This window comes from Heterocephalus glaber, unplaced genomic scaffold, assembly GCF_053883595.1.
Source record: "Heterocephalus glaber isolate CG9 unplaced genomic scaffold, H.glaber_assembly_v1.0 deba00000331, whole genome shotgun sequence".
NCBI classification, from domain to species: Eukaryota; Metazoa; Chordata; class Mammalia; order Rodentia; family Bathyergidae; genus Heterocephalus; species Heterocephalus glaber.
This window is the reverse complement of record NW_028258142.1, coordinates 54,287,160-54,307,820: the sequence shown is the minus strand read 5'-3', so window position 1 is coordinate 54,307,820 and position 20,661 is coordinate 54,287,160. Positions and strand designations below refer to the sequence as shown.

Below are 20,661 nucleotides of genomic sequence, written 5' to 3'. Positions count from 1 at the left end.
AGAAGTACAAATCATTGACTTGATTTTCATATTTATTCACATGTGTTTAATCTCTACCAAACCAAGGGAGCTGAGCCACTCCATTGGAGATATAGGTGCTTTCTCATTTTTGGGGACAGCAATGTAGAGGCATTTAAGCTCCTATTGATTGACTAAGGTGATTTGATTTCCACTAATAACTCACAAGAGCTGTTAGGAAAATTGGATGGTATTTATAATTCTAATTTGTTTGACTCTGTGACTCTAGGAAACAGCATTGTGGTAAATACATTGAAATGTCAGGGTTATCACTTGCCACACAAAGTTTATTTTCCTTTTCCCCCACTGAACAAATGCCAGCAGCATAGCCTGCTGAGCCCAAGCTTGTGTGAATCAGTGATCCAGGCAGCCCTTTGGCAGGGCCAAGTGGCCATTTGGCCCACCCCAGCTTCTGCTGCATAGATTCCCTGGGATGGCCTCCAACTTCAGGGCAGTGGGAGACTTTTCAGTACTGCTGGGCCCTGCATCACCCCGCGCCAGCAGGCTGCTTCCTAAGAAGCTGGCTCATCCAGCCGTTCTGGGAGGGAAACATGAATCCTGTTTTGGCAGCTCTCAGCACCATCTACTCTCTCCCCGGGGCTGAAGAAACTTTTGAAAAGTGCTGGGAGCACTGGTTTGAAATCTCCATCCAGAGCAACTTGGAGGAGAGCTGCTCAGAACACTGCGGTTGTCTTCTCTGGCGAGCTGGGCCAAGGAGCCAGCTGCCCTGCTCTGCACGGCCAGGGCATATGGGGAATATGGCTCCAAAGACAATGTCCAAGGAATGGTGGTTCAGATGTGCTGACAGCTTCCCCAAGCACAGAGCTTCAGCCCTCTGAGTCCAAATCCATCTTCCTCGGAACAGTGATCAGGCTCAGAATTCCCAAGCTGCTATAGGGAGACAGTTATGGTGTCCATCTCTTTTTTTAACTGGGGAATGAACCCAGGGCCTTTGCATTAAGCTATATCACCAGCCCTTTTTTATTTTGTATTTTGAGAAAGAGTCTTACTAATTCACAAATTTGCCAGGCTGAGTTCCAACTTGAGATCCTCTTGCCTCAGCCTCTCAAGTGGTGGAATTATAGGTGTGTGCCGCTGTACCTGATTCACAGTATGGCTTTTTCAGACTGCATTAGCATTGGCTGGTTTTTTTGTTGTTTTGTTTTTTTTTTTGGTCCCTGGGATCGAACTCTGGTCCTTGTGCTTGCACAGCAGGCGGCAAAACCACTGAGCTAAATCCCCAGCCCAGCATTGGCTTTATTAGGGATTCATGTTATGTCTGTGAGATGCCCATTTTGCAAGAACGAAAGAAAGCTGGTCAGCCAGCCAAGTTGGACAAGTGAGCCAGCATTCCATGGTGCTTTTTCTCCTCAGCCAGAATTCAACTCTTGTGCATTAATTTCTAGGTCTGAAAAAAATTGGGTTTACAATACCATCTTGGCTTAGGTGCAGCTGCATTGTAAAGCATGCATTTTTTTCAAAAAAAATTTATTTATTTACTTTGGTTTTGACTTGGAAGGCTTACTCATTTTCATTAATCTTGTTTTATAATTATAGAAAGCATGTACATAATTAAAAATCAAAATATTGCTCCTGCTACTGTGTCCTTTACTCTCCCGACAGGGTAACTATTTTTATTAGTTATTTATTATTTTTAAGCACAATATATTTATATATTTCTGTCTCACACCTGCTTAGACAGAACATAGGTTATCAGTTATACTCTTCTTCACACTGTTCTTCCCTTCTACCCAGAAAGCTCCTCCAGAGCACTATACAGAGTCTACATGTCTTTTTTGCAGTTGCACAGTACTCCATTTTATCTTTGCACCACAGTTCATTCATCTACACTCTTGTTGGTATCTAGTGGGTCTTTTTATCTTTTGAAATTGCAAGCAGTGAACAGCTCTGTGTATATATGTTCTCATATTCTTGCCAGTTTATCGTTGCTATAGAGAGTGTATAGCCTGAATCTCTTCAGTATCTAATAACAGATATTACACTGCTCAGCCTTTCAGCTATTTATATCACTAAGCAATGGCTTTTGGATGCCCAGCCAGACCATCATCGTCCGTCTTCCTCTTGATAGAGCTAAGTTGCAAAGTTCTATTGCTGGGCCTCCTGTCTTTCAATTTGATATGAATTATGGCATCTAGATAACGCTAGTAAAAATGATCAAGCTACTCAAAGTGGGATCTATAGCTGAACTTTTATTCTCCACCTTAGCAGCTTGCTCTAGAATGTGTACTCATAGAAGGGCCACATCCTCTTACCCATTCCAGAAGCATGTTGAGTTTCTTGACGCTATTCTGCATTGTTCTTTTCTCTATCAGTAAACCAGTGATCAACCTAAAATCAAGACAGAAAGCTTTCAGCTGCATATTCATTTGCTCTGGTTCTAAAAGAAGAGAAACATAAAACTGTCCCTTCTCATAGCAAAAGTTGTTCTAAAGAATCATCCAAAGCCTTCTGTATGATGAGTCAATGTTGGCTATGTAACTATACCCCCAATATGATGTTTACAGTATCTCTACTAGCTCATTTAGTGCACAATCATCTATGGATGTGATATAAAGACATTTAAGGTAGAGAGGTAATTAATATAAAGTTTCTAAAAAGTAATTAATATAATTAATTTATAATTATATTTATATTATAATTAATTAATATAAAGTTTCTTTAAAATACCTTACTGTCCTAGAGGAGACAGCACAAAACCCAAAGTGATCATATAATAGTTAAATGCTTTTAGAGAACAATGCACATAATGTTGTTTATTGCTTTCTACATGACCATATACTGCTTCTATGGTATAAAAATACATTTTTCTTACTTTAAAAAGTCTTCAGATTTAAACATGTCTTTCATGCACAAGCACTGATTGTTAGGAACTCCCAAACTGGGCTTCTAAAATCTGTAAGCCCTGGCTCACTTATCCCTGGCTTTCCTCTTGGATAGAAATGCTCTTCCCCTGTGACATTTGCAACCCTTAGCACTTGCATCTTCTCATAGTCAAGGAAAAGCAAAAATAAATGCTCATGACTGAAAGGGAGATTTACAAGGCATGATCAAAATATATGGCAGATGTTTAAATTTTTAAAAATGTATACAGTAAAAGACACATTGCCATTAATCCCCTTCAAAATAGTTCACCTCAGTTCAAACACACTATCCCCTCATTCTTGCTACTTTCTGAAGCAGTTCTGGAAATCCTCTTTCTTGCCTTTATGAAGTGTGATAATAAAAAAAAAATACTGTGAACGCTTCTGCTTAGTGCTGTCCAAAGAAAAAGCAGGCTCATAAAAACATTACAGTGTGTCCTCATCCACCTTATTCACTGGATTTGACACCGTGAGACTTCTGCCTCTTCCCCAAAATCAAACTGGCCACGAAAAGTTAATGTTTTAAATCATTTCAGGTCATCAAGGTAGCCTCAACAGCACGACTAAAGACACTCACTAAAGAGGACTTTCAGAACTTCTTCACAAAGTGGCAAGAAGAGTAGAATAAATGTGTTCAATGCAAAGGGGAGGATTTTGAGGAAAATTAATGGCATGGTGACTTATACCGTAGTAAATTTTTAAAATTTAAACATTGACTGCATTTTTCAATCACACCTCATACATGATGATCACTAGACACATGGATCCCTGTGACTACATGCTTCAGACAAGTACTCTTGCCACCTAATCACACCAATGCATGAACTTTGGAAGATGCTGTGGACTCCTTCTAAGCCCTACAGTCTCTCATTTACTGAGGATTGTGTAGGCCATGCTCTTGGCTAAGCAGCTGAGGGAGTTGAGAAGCTCATTTAACATCGAAGTATAATCAAGTCATCAGAGGGGAACTCTGCCACAGACTTCCACCAGAAAATGATTCTTTTATTAAAGACAGTTTGGTGTTTAAAAATCCAAGTACAATAGGACCATTTGGGGGTAGTGGATAGACCCAAGATGGCACCTTCAACTCTTACATCATTGGTTATCTCATCCTCTAATATTGCCCCAGGATTATGATAACGGTTCCAGATATACTTCACTTTTATATATTTTTAGCAAAAACTAAACTCTAGCATATGTCCTACAAGACTTAATATATCATAAGTTGTTTTTCTTCTCAAGAGAATATTCTTTGGCACAGATGTTGAGAAAAGTATAAGTTATAGAGCTTGATTTGAGACTTGTTATGTGGAAAAGCTCCAGAGAATGAAGTATTATGATATAAGTTAAATCACATGAAACTGGATTCACTTCTGGAATCAGCCCCATTAAAATGGAATTACATGGGTTCTTATTCAGCAAGTTTTTCCATCAAGATAAACAGGAATAAAACTTTCATCAATAACAATGTCCCACAACCGCAGCTACGAAGATCATTATCCAACCTTAACTCCTCAGTCAATTTCAAAATCTGTCTCAGAATGCACAGTGCCTTCCTTCTACCAGATTAGACATGGCTTTCTTGGCATGTCGTAATGTCTTCTAACTACTATTTACTCCTCAGATACAAGGAAACATTCAAGCACATTTTCTTCTTTTCTGAGTCAAAATACATAAATACCTCTTCTTCTTCCCCAATAGCTGTTCTCAGCATTATTTTAATTCAAATTAGAATCATACTTCCATTATTATGCATCAACGATATGCAATCAAATGTGTATTTTAATTTTATTTTACATAAGCCCCTTCAGACCACAAATTTTAATGGATCCATGACTATAAAACCCCCAGTTTGTAGCATTCCCTGCCCTGGTACCTCCAGAGAGTGTTATTAAATTCTATTAACAACCCTAACAGATATGCCCAAGTGCAAAGTCTGGTTTGGCTGTACTCTCATTCACTCTATTTATCAACAGATGTTTGTCGAATCCCTACTGTTTTCCAGCACCGTGCTAGGCACTGGGGATGAATAAGACACAGCCACTGACCTCAAGAAATGCTTGTCTATTGCAGAAGGGAGAGAAGTAAATAATCAATTATAAAACAGCAAGACTACTGTTTGTACGGGGACTAACAGAGGTGAGAAGAGAGGGTGCCTAGAATGTGTGAGGTGTCGTGAAGTGTTTCATAGAGAATATTAAATTTGATATTAAAACTACGTTAAAAATGTGAGGGGTTATTGAGAAAGGGCTTTCTGGCAGAAGTCTCCATGTGTATATGTTAAAAATCTGGAAAGAACATATCGTGTTTGGGAAAGTTAAGTGGTTCCGAGTGCTGGAGCCTCAGGTTCATGAAAGGAAGGGCTGGGAACTGTGGTCACAAACACAGGCAAAGCACAGATCATGAGGGATCCAGAGGAGTGACTCTGTATTAGTCATTTACCCACTACTGTGGCAAGATAAAGGACATCTGCAATTTAAAGGAAGAGAGGTTTATTTCAGCTCGCAGGTTTCAGAAGACTCACTGGCTCCAAGGCAAAAACAGCACTGCGGAAAGGCCTGGTAGAGGACAGTACCCAACCGGTTCATAGCAGCCAGGAAGCAAAGGGAGAAGGGAGGACCCGGAGGAAAAAAAAAAACCCTCCAAAGGCACAGTAACAGTAACACACTTTTCCCAAACAGGCCTCACCTCCTAAGAGCACATTTAGCCATGAATTCATCAATGGGTCAATCCATGGAGGAGTATAAGACCCTTACAATCCAATCACCTTCCAAAAAGCCTGACCTCTGAACACATGGAACTCTGGAGAACATTCTAGACCTAAACCACAACAGACTCCCAGAGCAGCCTCTAAAGGTTTTAAGTAGGGCACCTGTGAAGATCTGATTTACATATTGATAAACGAATTCCTAAGGCAACTGGGGCTGGGCTGGACTCCACTGAAGGGGAACAAGGCTGGTGGCAGAGAGAGAGCGCAATTGGGCATCTCTGCAGCAGTTCTGACTGAGTTAATGAGAATATGTCTCAGCCAAGCATTGCAGAGCAGGCAAGGCTCCCAACAGACTTGAGAAGATAGAAAGGGCAAGGTTCACTGGCTTCGAGAAGGACAGAAGGAGAGAGGAAAGGAATGGAGGTGACTCCCAGATTTCTTGATGGAGCTTGAGCTGTTGTTTGGAGGTTCTGTCCAGGAAATGCTGTCACTTATGATTCTTGATGGGAAAATATCCCTGTCAACCCAGGAAGCTCATCTTTTAAGCCAATCCACTTGGGGAACAGAAAAAGAAATGAAAGAACACTGGACAGAGGATGTCCAACCATCAAGCCAAGTGCATCACTCTCACCCTCAACAGGGTAGTTAATCGTGCCATTAATTAACATAATGCATTAAGAGAAGGAGGAGACTTGGAAGAGAAAGAGCACTGGCTGTCATGAATTCCAGTTTGGATAAATTGAGAATGATGAGTCTTCTATGTTCTACAAGAAGCTGGTTAAAGAAATCTAGGCCAAGGGCCAGGGATTTAGCTCAGTGGTTCCGCTGCTTGCCTTGCAAGTGCAAGGACCAGAGTTCAATTCCCTGTACCAAAAAAAAAGAAAGAAAGAAATCTAGGCCTAGGGGGAAAATTAGAGGGTAAGACTTGGTGAGACATCAGAAAAGCCACAAACTAGGCCAAAAGTACTCATTGATATAGACTAGTAGTATATCCTGTTTGATCTAAATCAAATTCCTCAAACATATTCATTCACTCAAAGAGTAACTGAGAACCTCCCAACATGGAGCATACCATGAGAGAGAAGCTTGAAGGAGAACTGCCAATAAGACATTATTCAGTCTGGAGACATGGATGTCACACTTGGGGATTCTGTCATCAAATTGGTTGCATGATATATTATTTAATTATATTCAGGATTAGGACCACCAACAAGAGGTATAGAAGTTTTACTGCCCAAACAAAAATAGTTCAAAAACAAATTAGAGGGTTTCATGTAAGAATCTCTGGAAAACTATGAGCTAAATTTTAAAGATGAATTAAAGAGGCAAGGAGAGGAAAAGAACGTTCCAGATAGAAGAAATAACATGTGCAAAGAGTCAGAAGCAGAAAGGATGATAAAATACTCCAAAATATTCTGCCAGTAGGATAAGCAGAAAGATGTGTAAGTAAACCAAGTTATTAAATACTCTCTTTGAGCAATTATTAAGTAGTATGATGACAATATAGAAATACAGAATCCATACCATATGAGACTTTTAGGCATCTTATGTAGTATTGGTGGGGAAAAAACAAAAAACACAAATACAGTCTGGACACAGAAAAACTTAATACAAGAATAAGTTCAGAGAATATCACTGAATCCCCTCCAGCTCTGTAAAAACCCATTCTTCATAGAAAAGTTGGGAATCAACCAGTGAGATAGACTTCAACATCATAGCTAGATGACAATATAATTTACTACCGAAAAATGTTATTTTATAAGCACTTAATTACAAAATGTCCTCAAAGCACTCATGGTTTAAAAATGGAAAAGATGAACAATATTTTCCTATTCAGATCCAGCAGAAAGGTATGTATTCACTCCAAGCCTCTGGCCTCCTCATTCCCCTTTGCTATCAATACCCAACTTCTAGTGGGCCCTGGTTATGCCATACATAAGCTGTGGCCTAGAGTCACTTTACTCCCATCTAAATCAAGTCCCAAGGTAAGAATTACATAATGCCAACTAGGATAATTATGAATAACAGCAACAAACATGTCCATCTCTCTCACTTCCAGAGTATTTTGGGCTTTCTTCCTGAATAATTGCTCAAGTGTCAGCTGACCTATGTACTTTTAACCCACTCTAGCCAAAAGGGATGGCAGTTACACATCTAGTAGAAGCTTACACACTGTTGAGGGCATTCAAAATTGTTTTATGGATGAGCCAAAATGTTCTCTGAGAAAATGTGTCTTGCACTACGGTTTCTGGAAATTTCATGAGACCTTTTGTTTCACCTAGTGGTTCACAAAGAACATTGCTTTAGCATCTCTGCCTCCCCATGATTTCACACATAATGGCTCCAGCTCTGTCCCACACAGCACAGTCTGATTACACTGACCCACTAAGGTCCACTAAGAGTTTCCAACAGATCTGGTTCCATTGAGTCACAGGCCCAGAAGAGAGAAGCACACCAGCCTTTTGAATCAAAACCAAAATCCAGAGCTTCTCCACAATATTGTAAAAGCAAGACCATTGCATTTGTGAAAAAAAAGAGTCTATTGTAATGGGATCATTAAGATCAATCCTAAAGTATATTCACAAGTATCATGACAGCGTTGTGGATACTAATTGCTATCTAAAAACACCACTCCAGTCTAAGTGCTAGTATCAGACAAGGGTGCATTCTGTCAAATGTTATTTGGCCCATAATTGAAACAGGCATTAAAAATTTATTGAAAGGGATACTAGAAACACCAAAAAGGACAAAAGGTATGTTTAAAGCTCCAACCATTGTGAGTGGTGCCACACCAAGTGACAAGCACCAGGGGTCTACACAGGAGAGAATGGATTTGAAGGCAATAGTTCAGACAGGTTTGTTGTTTTTTTTTTTCCCACATGAATACCAAGGCCAGGGCTGACTGATTTGAAGCTCTGTCAACAACACTGTAATGAAGTACTGATTGTCCTACACCTAAGAAATCTACCTACGGATCTACATCTTATGAATATTTGATGTAGCTACAAATTTGAAAGAAAAAATCACCAGTCTCTGAATTATTTAATTGTTTTTGCCAAAGTCTTAAATTATTTTTCCTGTAATAAAATAAAATGTATTAGGCTGGAAACAAGAATCCAAAGAGGCACATACCAAGTTGAGCCCTAACGGCTGAGATTCCAGCTGCGCTGATTTTCTTTATGACATAAGTGCTCTGCTTGGCGGATAGCAGCGGAGACTTGGGTCAATACTGTCATTCCGCCTGCCAGCGCCTTCGACTTCATGCATTCTCCCTTGAATTAACTTGACCACAGGCTATTTCTTGTAGGGCATAATGAAGAAATTGGCCAAAGTTCCTGCAAGAGATATAACATTGACATGAATTCTTTAAAACACATAAACAAGTCTTGAAGACTAGAAAGGTCAGGCAAAAGAAGCAAATTTCCTTTCCTTAATGTTTATGGGAAGAAAATAATTCATATCTGGGAAGTGAAATAGGAATAGCAGCAATAGGTCAGCCACAGAGGTCACTTTGTGACCATAGGGACCAGGCAGATGACCAAGTATTGGGAAGGACTGTGGGGAGATGCTATACATGCCATGCTCTGTGTATATGCATGTTTGTGTACACATGTGAACATGTATGTGCATCTGCTGAAACAATGGTGTTAAAGCATTATAATTAAAGAACTTGTTATGTTATGAAAGTTCACAGAAATATAGAGGCTTTAACACTGGAGGAAGATAGGACCAAAAATGTTAAAATTCAGCACATATGCCAGTGGCAGTTTAAGGGAACACTGAGAAGAAAAATCCTCAGATAACTGTAAAATTCATCATGATACTCAAAGATATGGATGCTACACAAGGTGGATCCTACAATGGACTCCATGAACAATCTCCTGGTGTTGGAGCCCTGTATCACCTCTCTAACTTGAGAGCAACTGGTGAGACCCTGAACCAGGGGATCCAGGCAAGCTGTGCCAGACTCGACCCATAGAAACTGTAACATAACAAATCTATGTTGTTGTGAGTGGCCAACTTTGTGGTATTATTACATAACAGTGAATAACTAATATAGAGGCCAAGGGCTTTGATGAGGTTCTTTCATTCCTAAAGGCTGCTTCTTTACACTGCATACTCACCAAGTACATGTACTAAAAAACAGATCTAAAGGAAATTCTAAGAATCAAATTTAGTAGCAATCAATATTCTGTGGAACATGAAAGATAATTGATATGGGCCAGTGAATGCAAGTAATTAGCCTGTGAGGGCTTAGAAGGACCCTTGGAGTGAGATCCAGGCTCAAGTTCCACCTTTGCTCTTCCATAGCTGAGACAACATACTGAGCCTCAATGACTCATTTGAACCACTGAGACAATCAACCCAACCCTGAACTATGCCAAGAGAAAGAACAATATCATAACACTGGCCAGACAGTAGGCACTCAATTAATATTAATTTTCTTCTCTTTATGCCAAAAGATTAGTGTATTTTATCATGATTTGGTGTTAGACTTTGTCAAATGCTTTTTCTGCATCTATTGAGATGATGTGATTTTTGTCTTTGGCTCTGTTGATACAGTGTATTACATTTATTGATTTCCATATGTTGAACTATCCCTTCATCCCTGGGATGACTCCTACTTGGTCATGGTGTATAATCTTTTTGATGATTTGCTGCATTCTGTTTTCCAGTATCTTGTTGAGGATTTTTGCATCTATGTTCACTAGGGAAATTGGCCTATAGTTCTTTTTTTTGGTTGGGTCTTTCGCTGGTTTTGGTGTCCAGGTAATATGTGCTTCCAGGAATGATTTTGGGAGTATTGCTTGCCTTTCAATCATGGAAGAGTTTGAAGAGTAGTGGCATTAGATCTTCTCTAAATTTCTTTCTTTTCTTTTTTTTTTTTTTTTTGGTACCAGGGATCGAACTCAGGACCTTGTGCTTGCAAGGCAGGCACTGAAACCACTGAGCTAAATACCCAGCCCTTCTCTAAATTTCTTGTAGAATTCAGCAGTGAAACTGTCAGGGCCTGGGCTTTTCTTTGTTAGTAGGTTTTAATTACATTTTCAATTTCATTGACTGATATTGGGTATTTAGAATTTTTATACTGTCACGATTCAGGTTTAGTCACTCATATGTGTCTAGAAATCTGTCCATTTCTCCTGTGTTGTCCATCTTATTAGAGTACAGTTTCTCAAAGTAAATAATGATGATTTTCTGGATTTCTACAGGATCCATTGTGATTTTCCCCTTTTCATTCCTAGTTTTTTTGAGTCTCTTCTTTCCTTTTTTTGATAAGGTTGCCCACTATCTTTCTTAAATTTCCCCTTCCCCAAGGGTAAGATAACCACACTAAGGGGAAACTCATTGCATAAAAGCTCCTGGTTTATGTTGGGTTGTGTTATATAACTGTAGATCTTGCTTCTGTGGTTAACAGTTACCACAATTTGCCAGTTTCTAGACTGTACTTGAGGCTATTGATATTGCTAATTGTACCTAGCCAGGATGCCCTACCTGTTGTAATTAATTGTTCTCCTCTATATGACAACACTGAGATTGACTGTGCCTATAACCACCAATATAGTCAAGTATCAAAGGACTGGGTGCTGAGTCAAATAAATAGCAACTTCTGATCCTTAATAAATTGGGAAGGTAGGGGCTTGGGACAAACAAAAAGACCAAGAATCACATATGCCCAGAAGACATCCCTGAGAAATAGACATTTCTGAGAGAAGCTTTGTTACTAGTGATAAAGCTTTCTACCATAAGAAATTTACAAGCATCAACACAGAAAACAAAATAAAATTTAAAAAATAGAAAATGACAAGACACAGAAGCAAAATGCAATCCCAGACCTCCAGCCCACCTAGGACAACTCCAGAAGACAATGAGATAGAGGAAATTAGAAGTCACCCACCTGATTTTTCTGAGATGTTAGAAGCAGAAGTAAGAAAATAGATACATGAGGTTATAGAGAAAATAATCTCTCAGGTAAAAAAAGAAATGATGATCAAAATGAAAGATATGCTCAATGAATCTAGAGTAAATACAGGTTTAAAAAATAGGAGAGCTTAGGAAAATTATGGAAACCATGAATGCCCAACATAGGAAAGAAATGGGATTCATGAAACAGATTCAAACAGATTTCCAGGAGATTAAAAATTCCATTGAAAGTATATACAATAGATTAACTGAATGTAGTGACAGAATTTCTGAACTAGAAGACAGGAATGCAGTTAATGACCATGAAAAGAAAGATATCTTAAAAGTGCCAAGGGACCATGAAAAATCAATCTAACAATTGCAAGATGATGCAAAGAATAATAATAGACTGATTCAGGTCAATGAGAGAGTTGGAGACAGTGCAAATGCCATTCAAAGCCTGTTCAAAGAAGTATTGCCAGAAAACTTCCCAAACATGGAAAAAGAATTTGACATGCAAATAAGTGAGACACATAAAACTCCAATGATCCATGACCAAAATAAATCTACACCAATGCATATAATTATCAAAATCCCAGAAATTCAGCACAACAGCAGAATATTAAAAGCTATTAGAGAAAAGAAACAAATCACCCACAAAGGAAAGCCCATCAGAATCACAGGAGACTTCTCAATGCAAACCCTTAAGTCAAGGAGAGCTTGGAGTGAAGTATTCCGGGTTCTGAAAGAAAACAAGGTCCAACCCAGATTGATGAACCCTGCAAAATTATCTTTCAAATTCAATGGAGAAATAAGATGCTTCCATGACAAAGAACAACTGAAGAAATTCGTGACACTAAACTAGCTCTACAAAATGTCCTGAAGGATACTTTAGAAAGAGATAATGAAGACCACAACTCCAAAAACACCAATAGAAAGAAGCCACCAGGGAGGGCAAGCAATTAAACAGAGGGCAAAGACAGGGAACCAACACCAGGAAAATAACATGACAAGGAGAAGCCAATGCATTTCAGTTACAACCATCAACATAAATGGGATCAACTCACCAATCAAAAGAAACAGACTGGCAGAATGGATCAAGAAACAAGATCCAATAATTTGCTGTATACAGGAAATACATTTAACTCAAAAAGAAATTCATAGACTGGAAGTCAAAGGATGGAAAAACAATATTCCATGTGACAGCAAGCTGGAAAAAGCAGGGGTAGCTTTAGTATTTGCAGACAAAGTAGATTTCAAACCAAGACTGATGAAGACAGACACAGATGGTCACTACATCCTTGTAAAGAGAACAATCCAAGGGGAAGAGATAACAATCATAAATATATATGCACCAAATAGCAGTGTACCTAACTACGTAAAACAAATATTAACAGACTTGAAAATCAAATAAGAACTAATACAATTGTAATGAGAAACTCCAATACCCCACTGTCACAAAGAGACAGATCAACTAGATAAAAAAATCAACAAAGAAGTATCAGAACCGAGGCAAACCTGTAAACAAATGGACCTAGTGGTTGTCTACAGAGTGCTCCATCCCACAACATCAAAATACACATTCTTCTCAGCTGCACATAGATGTTCTCCAAAATAGACCATATACTAGCCCATAGAACATACTTAAGTAAATGCAAAGGAATTGAAATCATCCCATGCATATTATCTGACCATAGTGGAATGAAATTGGAAATCAATGGCAAACAAAACCACAAAAACTGTAGAAACACATGAAAATTAAATAACACCCTCCTGAACAACCAATCGTTCACAGATAAAATTAAAGAAGAAAATAAGCAGTATATGCAATTAAATGATAATGCTGATACAACATATGAAACCTATGTGACGCAATGAAAGCAGTCCTAAGAGGAAAATTTATAGCAGTAAATCCTCATATCAGGAAAAAAGAATGAGCTCAAATAAGCAACCTAATGTTGAACCTCAAACGTCTAGAAAAAGAAGAACAACTCAAGCCCAACACTTGTACAAGGGAGGAAATTATAAAGATCAGAGTAGAAATTAACGCAATTGAGACTAAGAAAACAATACAAAGAAGCAATGAATCAGAGCGTTGGTTCTTTGAAAGATTAAATAAAATTGATAAACCTTTAGATTAGTGTATATTAGATTTTAAAAGAGGTTTTTGTTTTCTGGGGGTTTTTTTGATCAGAGGAAATACAGCACTAAAAGGAAATGGGACTCATGAAATACTAGTGGGCCTAAAAATAAAAGTGGTTATATAATTATGAATATTATTAACAAAGAGGAAATGCTCCAAGAAATCACAGTAACTGCTTAGAATGTCTTCCATAAGCTCATTTTTTTGCAGCATGTCAATGAAAAATATAGGATGGCTACCTTTCTGAAGACTCAGGAGAGGAAGAGAAAAATGGAAGAGGGACAATAAAACCATGCAAAAAGAACCAGAAAGGTCTTGCACAGGACAGAAGTGAACTGAACCTGAGGAAAACTACAGAGACAAAAAAAAAAAAAAAGAGAGATGAAAATAAAAGGGATAATGTCTGGGTTTGGGGAAGATGGTACAATTTCTTCTGGTGACATAAAACAAATTGCCTTTATTTTGAAATTATTTTCACCAAAGAGCTAATCATCAAACAGGAAGAGGAAGAACAAACATAATTAAGGGACAACCAAAGAGTACAATTGTGGTGATTATAGGTAAATTGTATCTTGGCTCAATAATTACACTCAGGAGAATTTGCAAATACAACTGGAAAACCACTGTCAATAATTTTTGAAAAATCCCATAGAACCAGAGAAATCATAAAGCTACAAATAGGCAAAATTTTACTTGTTAAATAGCAAAAACTTCGAGGTATATCTTAACACTGATAGCAACTAAATTTTCTAACGGTTATTAAATAGATGGTCAGTAGGCACTTTGAGAGAAAAACATTTATCACTAGGAGCCAAAATGGGATCACTAAGAAAACATTAGGCCAAATAAATCTCATTTATTTCCTAACAAAGTGACTTCATGGTTAATTAGAAAGTTCTGGAGGCATACTTATAAGATCTGGCAATAAAGATTAAAAGAATTATTTTATATTTAGTCTAAAAAAAGGCTTGGGGGAAATACTATCTTCAAGTGTTTCCAAGACAATTGTAAGAGGTTAAAACCATTGAGCATTTATGCACTCTCCAAATCTCAGCTCAGAGGACCTTGAAGAGCTCTCTCTGATCTCTTAAATGCAGACTTGATGTTGATATAGCATCCACCCTTCCACTATTGTGGTGTGTGTCAGAATGCATTACAATTGCTCATTTAATATCCAACTCCACAATGGACTGTAAGATCACAGGACCAGAACCAAGTTAAGGGTCTAATATCACACCCCATATATATGGAGGGTGCTCTATTAGTATTTGCCAGTGGGATGAATGATTAAATATAAAATTTTAAAAATTGTCATTGAAATGTAGTTTTTCACCTCAGTATACAGGAGAACATTTTTAGAATTAGGAATTTTTAAAATTCCTTCAAAAATCATAAATTCCTCATTTTAGAAGTATACAAAAAAAACATGACCATCCACATAGTGTTTTGTACAGTAGGGGAGAAAGTCAAGTAGATGACCTCTAGACTCCCTCCTAACTCTAACCACAAATCCGTACCACCGTTTGTTGTCAGATAGGGTCAGTCCTCAGGAAAAACCAAGAACCAAGGCCTCAAAATTCCAAATGCAAAATAGTTATGTTAAACAATGATCTATAAAGGCTAACTTTACTCTTGTGCATGTGCTTCGGGGCGGGGGGGGGGGCATGTGTGTGCCCTGTCTTGCCCAAAAGAGGGCTTTCCCAAGCTGATAATTAATAAATGTTGATAAATAAATGGCTACAATAAATATAGACTGTTTCTGAAATTTAAAAAAAAAACCTAGGATATTTAGTTCAACTCTCTTGTTTCACAGGAAGAAACACAGTCCCAAAGGTTAAGATGATTTCTCAAAAGATACCAAAATATTTAGGGACAGAGCCAAGACTTTATTCAGTTTAAAGCCATTTCTGTCATTCTCAGTTGCCTTGAGGACTCCACAGAAACATCTGATGACAAGAAATCCTAAGTCTCAGGACAGCTAGAACATTTAGGAACACTGTAAGCATCTTTACAGTCAAAAACCAAAGAGTCGTCACTGTGGTAAATCCGAGAGGGATGTCAGGCAGAACCAGAAGAGACTGGACACAGAGCCAGAGGAAAGGGAAGTTGTTTTCATCCTACTCACTGTACATCACTCATTGCGTTTCCTAAAGAAAACTATACAAAGACAAAATTATAATAACATCATATTTTAAGGCTCTGTGGCAGCATGTAATCCAAGGATATAGCCCTAATTCTGCTTAAAGGACTGAGCTAACTCATTAAAATTTACTCTGTGACTCTACAACGTAAGGGAAAGTGGACAGGTTGCTGTCACTTGGTTGCCTTAGTAAAGTAGGATACAAATGTAGATGTTAGTAATGGAAGTTTGGGGGCCTAGTTTTCTGCATTTATTTTAGAGATAGAGAGAGAAGGGTGAGGAAGAGAGACAGAGAGGGAGGAGAGAAAATAGATGATGATGATGATGATGATGATGATGATGATGATGATGATGATGATGATGGAGAGAGAGAAATAGATGATAGAGCACACGTGTGTGTGTGTGTGTGTGTAAAATAAATCCAAAATGACATTTCAGGGGCCTATCTTATTTATATTGGTGGCCTATATTAATCTAAATCACCTTGAAATCACCAAACATCATGAGACTACATTCTACAGCAATAATTCATAGATCTAGAATCAACAGAAAATTTTTTCCCAGCAGTGATTCTAGGATAACAGGCTCTTCATTTTGTTGACCTATTTGATGAAATGGCAATTAACATGCTGTATTACTCAGAGGGTGCCCATTGCACAGTGGCCACTTTGATGACATATGCACTGCAGTGCATATCCTCTGTCCACAAGGAGGCCATAGCCAAGTACCAAATACTCTGCTACTTACTCCATTAGAAGTACGTGTGGTCCTACAGGAGTCCCAGTGAGATGAGAGGGCGCTGGACATGAGTCCTTTAGGTAAAAATGAAGGCAGCCAACTGGTTAGGGTGAGTGGCATTCAGACGAGGGGAGCAGCAGGTACAGGGCGCAGCCAGGTAGAAGGGCTTACAGCCTGGTGGCCTGTAGTTTGCAGTCCATGTGAAGAGGGGGCTTTCCCCACTCTGCTCTTTTTTTTTTTTTTTTTTTTTTTTTTTTGGTACCAGCTATTGAACGCATGTCCTTGCACTTGTGCAGCAGGCGGCGAAACCACTGAGCTAAATCCCCGGCCCTCTGCTCTTTTTGATAGACTGGGGCAGAAGACAAGGGTGTCTCCCCCCTCCCCATCATTGTGGTCCCTGCCTCCGCTGGGCTCTCATTAACTCCCCAATAGTACAATAACTTTCTGTCCCCCTTCTGCCATTCTTTCCTGCCATTCTTTTCTGTTCATCCTCCACATTTCAAGGGATTTAGCTTTCCAAAACACAGACCTGCTTATATCCTTCTCCAATTTCATGTTTGCCTGTGAGACAAAATCCAGATTTCTTAGTGCAATGCATAAACATTTTACATTCTCGTGCCTTGCCTTTCTAACTTCATCTTCTCACAACTTCAATGGAGTAAAATCATTACCCAGCATGTCCTAACACGCCCTGGCCCCTGACATCTTTGTACCTAGCCTTGCTTTTGCCTGGAATACCTGTTCCTGGACAGAGATCCAACTCACCCTTTGAGCCAATCTTTGGTTAAGCCTTTTATCACACATCAACAAAGTTATTCCTCCATCTTCCCATAATCCATAGCACAGATCTCCACTATACCAATTTGCACATTCTATTGCCTCTCTATGTAACTTCCTCACCCAGGAGAGTAAATATATCTCAATATTCTTTGATTTACTATTACCTTTCACAATTATTCAATGCCTGACAAAACAAAAAGAAAAAAAAACATGTTCTGGAGGTTACTGAATGAATAAACCACCACTTCCTCATACTAAAATTGAAAACCCTTGTTAATTTGGCCTTTCTTTTAGGCCTATCATCACCTTATGTCTGAACATTGAAAACATATTTCATCACTCCCCTTTGATTTTACACCTCTTGTAGGCCCTGCCTCACCTGTCAACATCCTGTTTTTTTCCAGATAATGGTCTCCAAAGCAACAGACAGGCTTCCACTCCTGTGAGAACCTAGAATGGTAGGTAAACAGTTACAGACATCTTTGTTAGAAATAACCTATGCATGTTTCATACATCTGATGAAATTTATGTGTGAAAATGAAGGTTATTAATTGGAAAGCGTGTTTTACAATGATTCCACAAACATACAAAAACAATGCTTTTAGAAAAGGACCTGGAGGTAAAGTCTTCGAGTCTGAAAATAAGCCAATGTGTGTAAACAGGAAAACCATGAAGACTCCATGCACGGTCATTTGTGGGAGGGAGGGAAGGGACTGGATGTCTGTTCATTTCAAAGGGAAGCAGCAGGGCGACACCACTCTGGGCTGCAGTTTATTCCTCTTCTGTCACGTGAACTGGCCCAAAACCCTCCACTGGGAGAGAAGAGGATCATCTATGTGCAGTTCTTGTCTCAAAATTTAATTCTAAAATTTAAATCCTAATCTCAAAAAGTTCATTCCCAGGATATGAAAAGACTCTTTGAGACACTGAAATTTCAAACTACCAAAGTTTGTACAAAAGGTAGATTCAATATTGGGGAAAAAATAAATTGTGTGTGTGTGTGTGAAGTGGAAATTAATGTACTATTTGAAAGTAATCAGTCTTTTCACAACTGTTTCATGGTCATTGATTTCCCGGTTGATGCTGGTTAATTAGCTAAATATGAATTATATATGTATGTTTTAAGTAAGTATGTACGCATATTAAAGGATTTTTTTCTCTTTATTTCATTGTGAAGCAAATCATTTGATGTGGCTCTGCATAAATCTCTAATACACATCAAAAAGCAATCAACAAACTCTTTGAGCACATCTAGTAGGATAATTTAGATGGTTTTTAATCACGATTATGAAAGCGTAATTAGGTGGTTTCATGTTTGTTGTTGAGTATATGTAAGGGAAAATGATTCTCCAGATAGAAAATGGGGGTAATATTACATGGAAACCACAAGAGAACTGCGCACATGAGATGCAAGTGTGCACACACAGACACACACACACACACAAACCACTGGCCATTTTCTTCAGCACACCAGCAGCTCCCACATTTTTAAAAACACCATTTTTCTCAAGATGTCAAGAGAAATCTTATTTAATAAACTGATTATTTACAAGTAGGTTTGAAAATCGCCCCCCTTCAATGTCACCATAAACTTCAGCTGTTGCCTGCAGTTTCTAACACATCTTCCCTGTCGAGGGCCCAGCAGAAAGGAGCAGAGAGGCTCACAGGCACATGAGCCGGTTGTGTGTCATTAGCAACCCCTGGGAGTCGGCACAGCCATGGATCTGCACAGCTAAATGATCGTGCACTCGTGGCCTTTTCTAATCCATTTGAAATAAACCTGATATTTATCTGTCTCCAATCACCCAGTCTGTACGCTCTCACACAGGAGGATGAATCACACCAAAAACCGCTGTCTCATGCCAAGCTACCCAGGCATCCCTGGCCTCGGCCAGGAAAGATGAAAAAAGGGGCTCTGAAGCAAGCCTCTGTTCCCCAATTCCCTGCTCAACCTCCCCAAGCACACTTTATTGTTCCCCCTCTGCAGCCAGTTGACTACTGGTCCTATTAGAAAAACCCATCCTTCCTAGCCCATCTCGGAAATCATGTAAAAAGCCTGAAATTGTGCTTGGAAATAATTCAGTCACCAGCAAGCTGGCCCCTTTTGTTGGGAAATTCAAAGAGTTGCATCACCATGTCTTTAACAGAGCCACAATTAGAGTGGCTTTCTTCCAGCACTGTGTGTAATCTATTTTACCACGGAAATACAAAGTTGCTGTCCATGCACACAATTTTAGCATTTCTGGGTTTTGTGCCATCTTACTTACAAGAAACTCCCAGCTGTTATAATTTGTCTCATCCATCGCTCTCTTGTAGAACTAGCCTTTGTTCCTTTTTTTCAGTGCCAGGGACTTGCTGGGTTTCACCTGATGCGATTTGTCCAGGCATTAATAATGCATCTTCAAGATGCAAGATGCATGAATTCCTTTAGTAACAGATCTGCTGGCAGAGGGCTGTATTGTATTGTACAGCTTTGCGGCAAAAAGGGAAGGCTATGGTACAAAAGGAAGGTCATCAGCCTCCAGAGTGAGAGTATTGGTTGTTTCAGAAAGTCAATCCACCAGCTCGTGGTAAAAGCCAGGGCTTGAAGAAGATAATGAATATTAGACTAACAATAGCTTTTTTAAAAAACGAGAAGCATTTGCCTAACCTGCAACTCATCCCCAATGATGAAAATGAGCTACACACACAGGCACAGTTCAGAAAGTCCCTATTAACTGGCCGTCTTCTGTCTTACCTGGTTCACATCAGGGAAGATTTCCCATTCTTGGTCATTATGCTTCCTTCAGACCTTGGACCACACACTGGCTGCTTCTCAGTGACCTTATGTGATTGTTGTTATTGGTGCCCATATGCATTTTTTATTGACTTTCCTTTGTGAAGAGCCTGAATTTTCCAGCTGCTTTGTAATCATTAACAAGGAAATTCTCACAATCATCCTGAAAAGTAGGGCAGGGTTCTTTTCTCCATGTTATAACTAAGGGAAGAGAAGTACAGATAGGTTGCAATGTGCAAAGTTCACAGGGAGTGTGCATTTCAAAATTGGAATAAAGACACTTTGAGAGGACCAGCCTAGCTCCTCAAGCAAGTAGTGACCTCTGCAATGGTCATGTGAACAACTGATGGCAGAATGCGGGGCCGAGTTAAAAATAATCAGGTTGCTGAGTGGATACAGTTGTCAACCCTGCAGAAAAATGATCCTGGTTCGGGTGATCTAGTATTTGAACTCAAGGCCAGTAATACCTGTCTCCAGCACCTTAGATTTTCTTAAGAAACAATGCACTTACTATGTAATGTTGCAAACAAAAAGTTCAGCCATGGGAACAGTAGCTTGTGCAGATAATCA

General features: G+C 39.0%; 1 long non-coding RNA gene across 2 annotated transcripts in view; it reads right to left on the bottom strand.

The window, feature by feature from the left end:
• The window catches only part of LOC101705417 (uncharacterized), a 31,791-nt gene extending 11,536 nt beyond the window's left edge, over positions 1-20,255 (bottom strand). Inside the window, exons 1-4 of one of the 2 annotated variants that reach the window (XR_205611.3) lie at positions 20,053-20,255; positions 17,695-17,765; positions 8,743-8,945; positions 2,292-2,367 (exon numbers count right to left, since the gene is read on the bottom strand). This is a non-coding gene — a long non-coding RNA (uncharacterized LOC101705417). The remainder of the gene's footprint in view (positions 1-2,291; positions 2,368-8,742; positions 8,946-17,694; positions 17,766-20,052) is intronic. The other variant, XR_001184008.3, reaches the window with a different exon arrangement.
• Between the last annotated feature and the right edge of the window lie 406 nt (positions 20,256-20,661).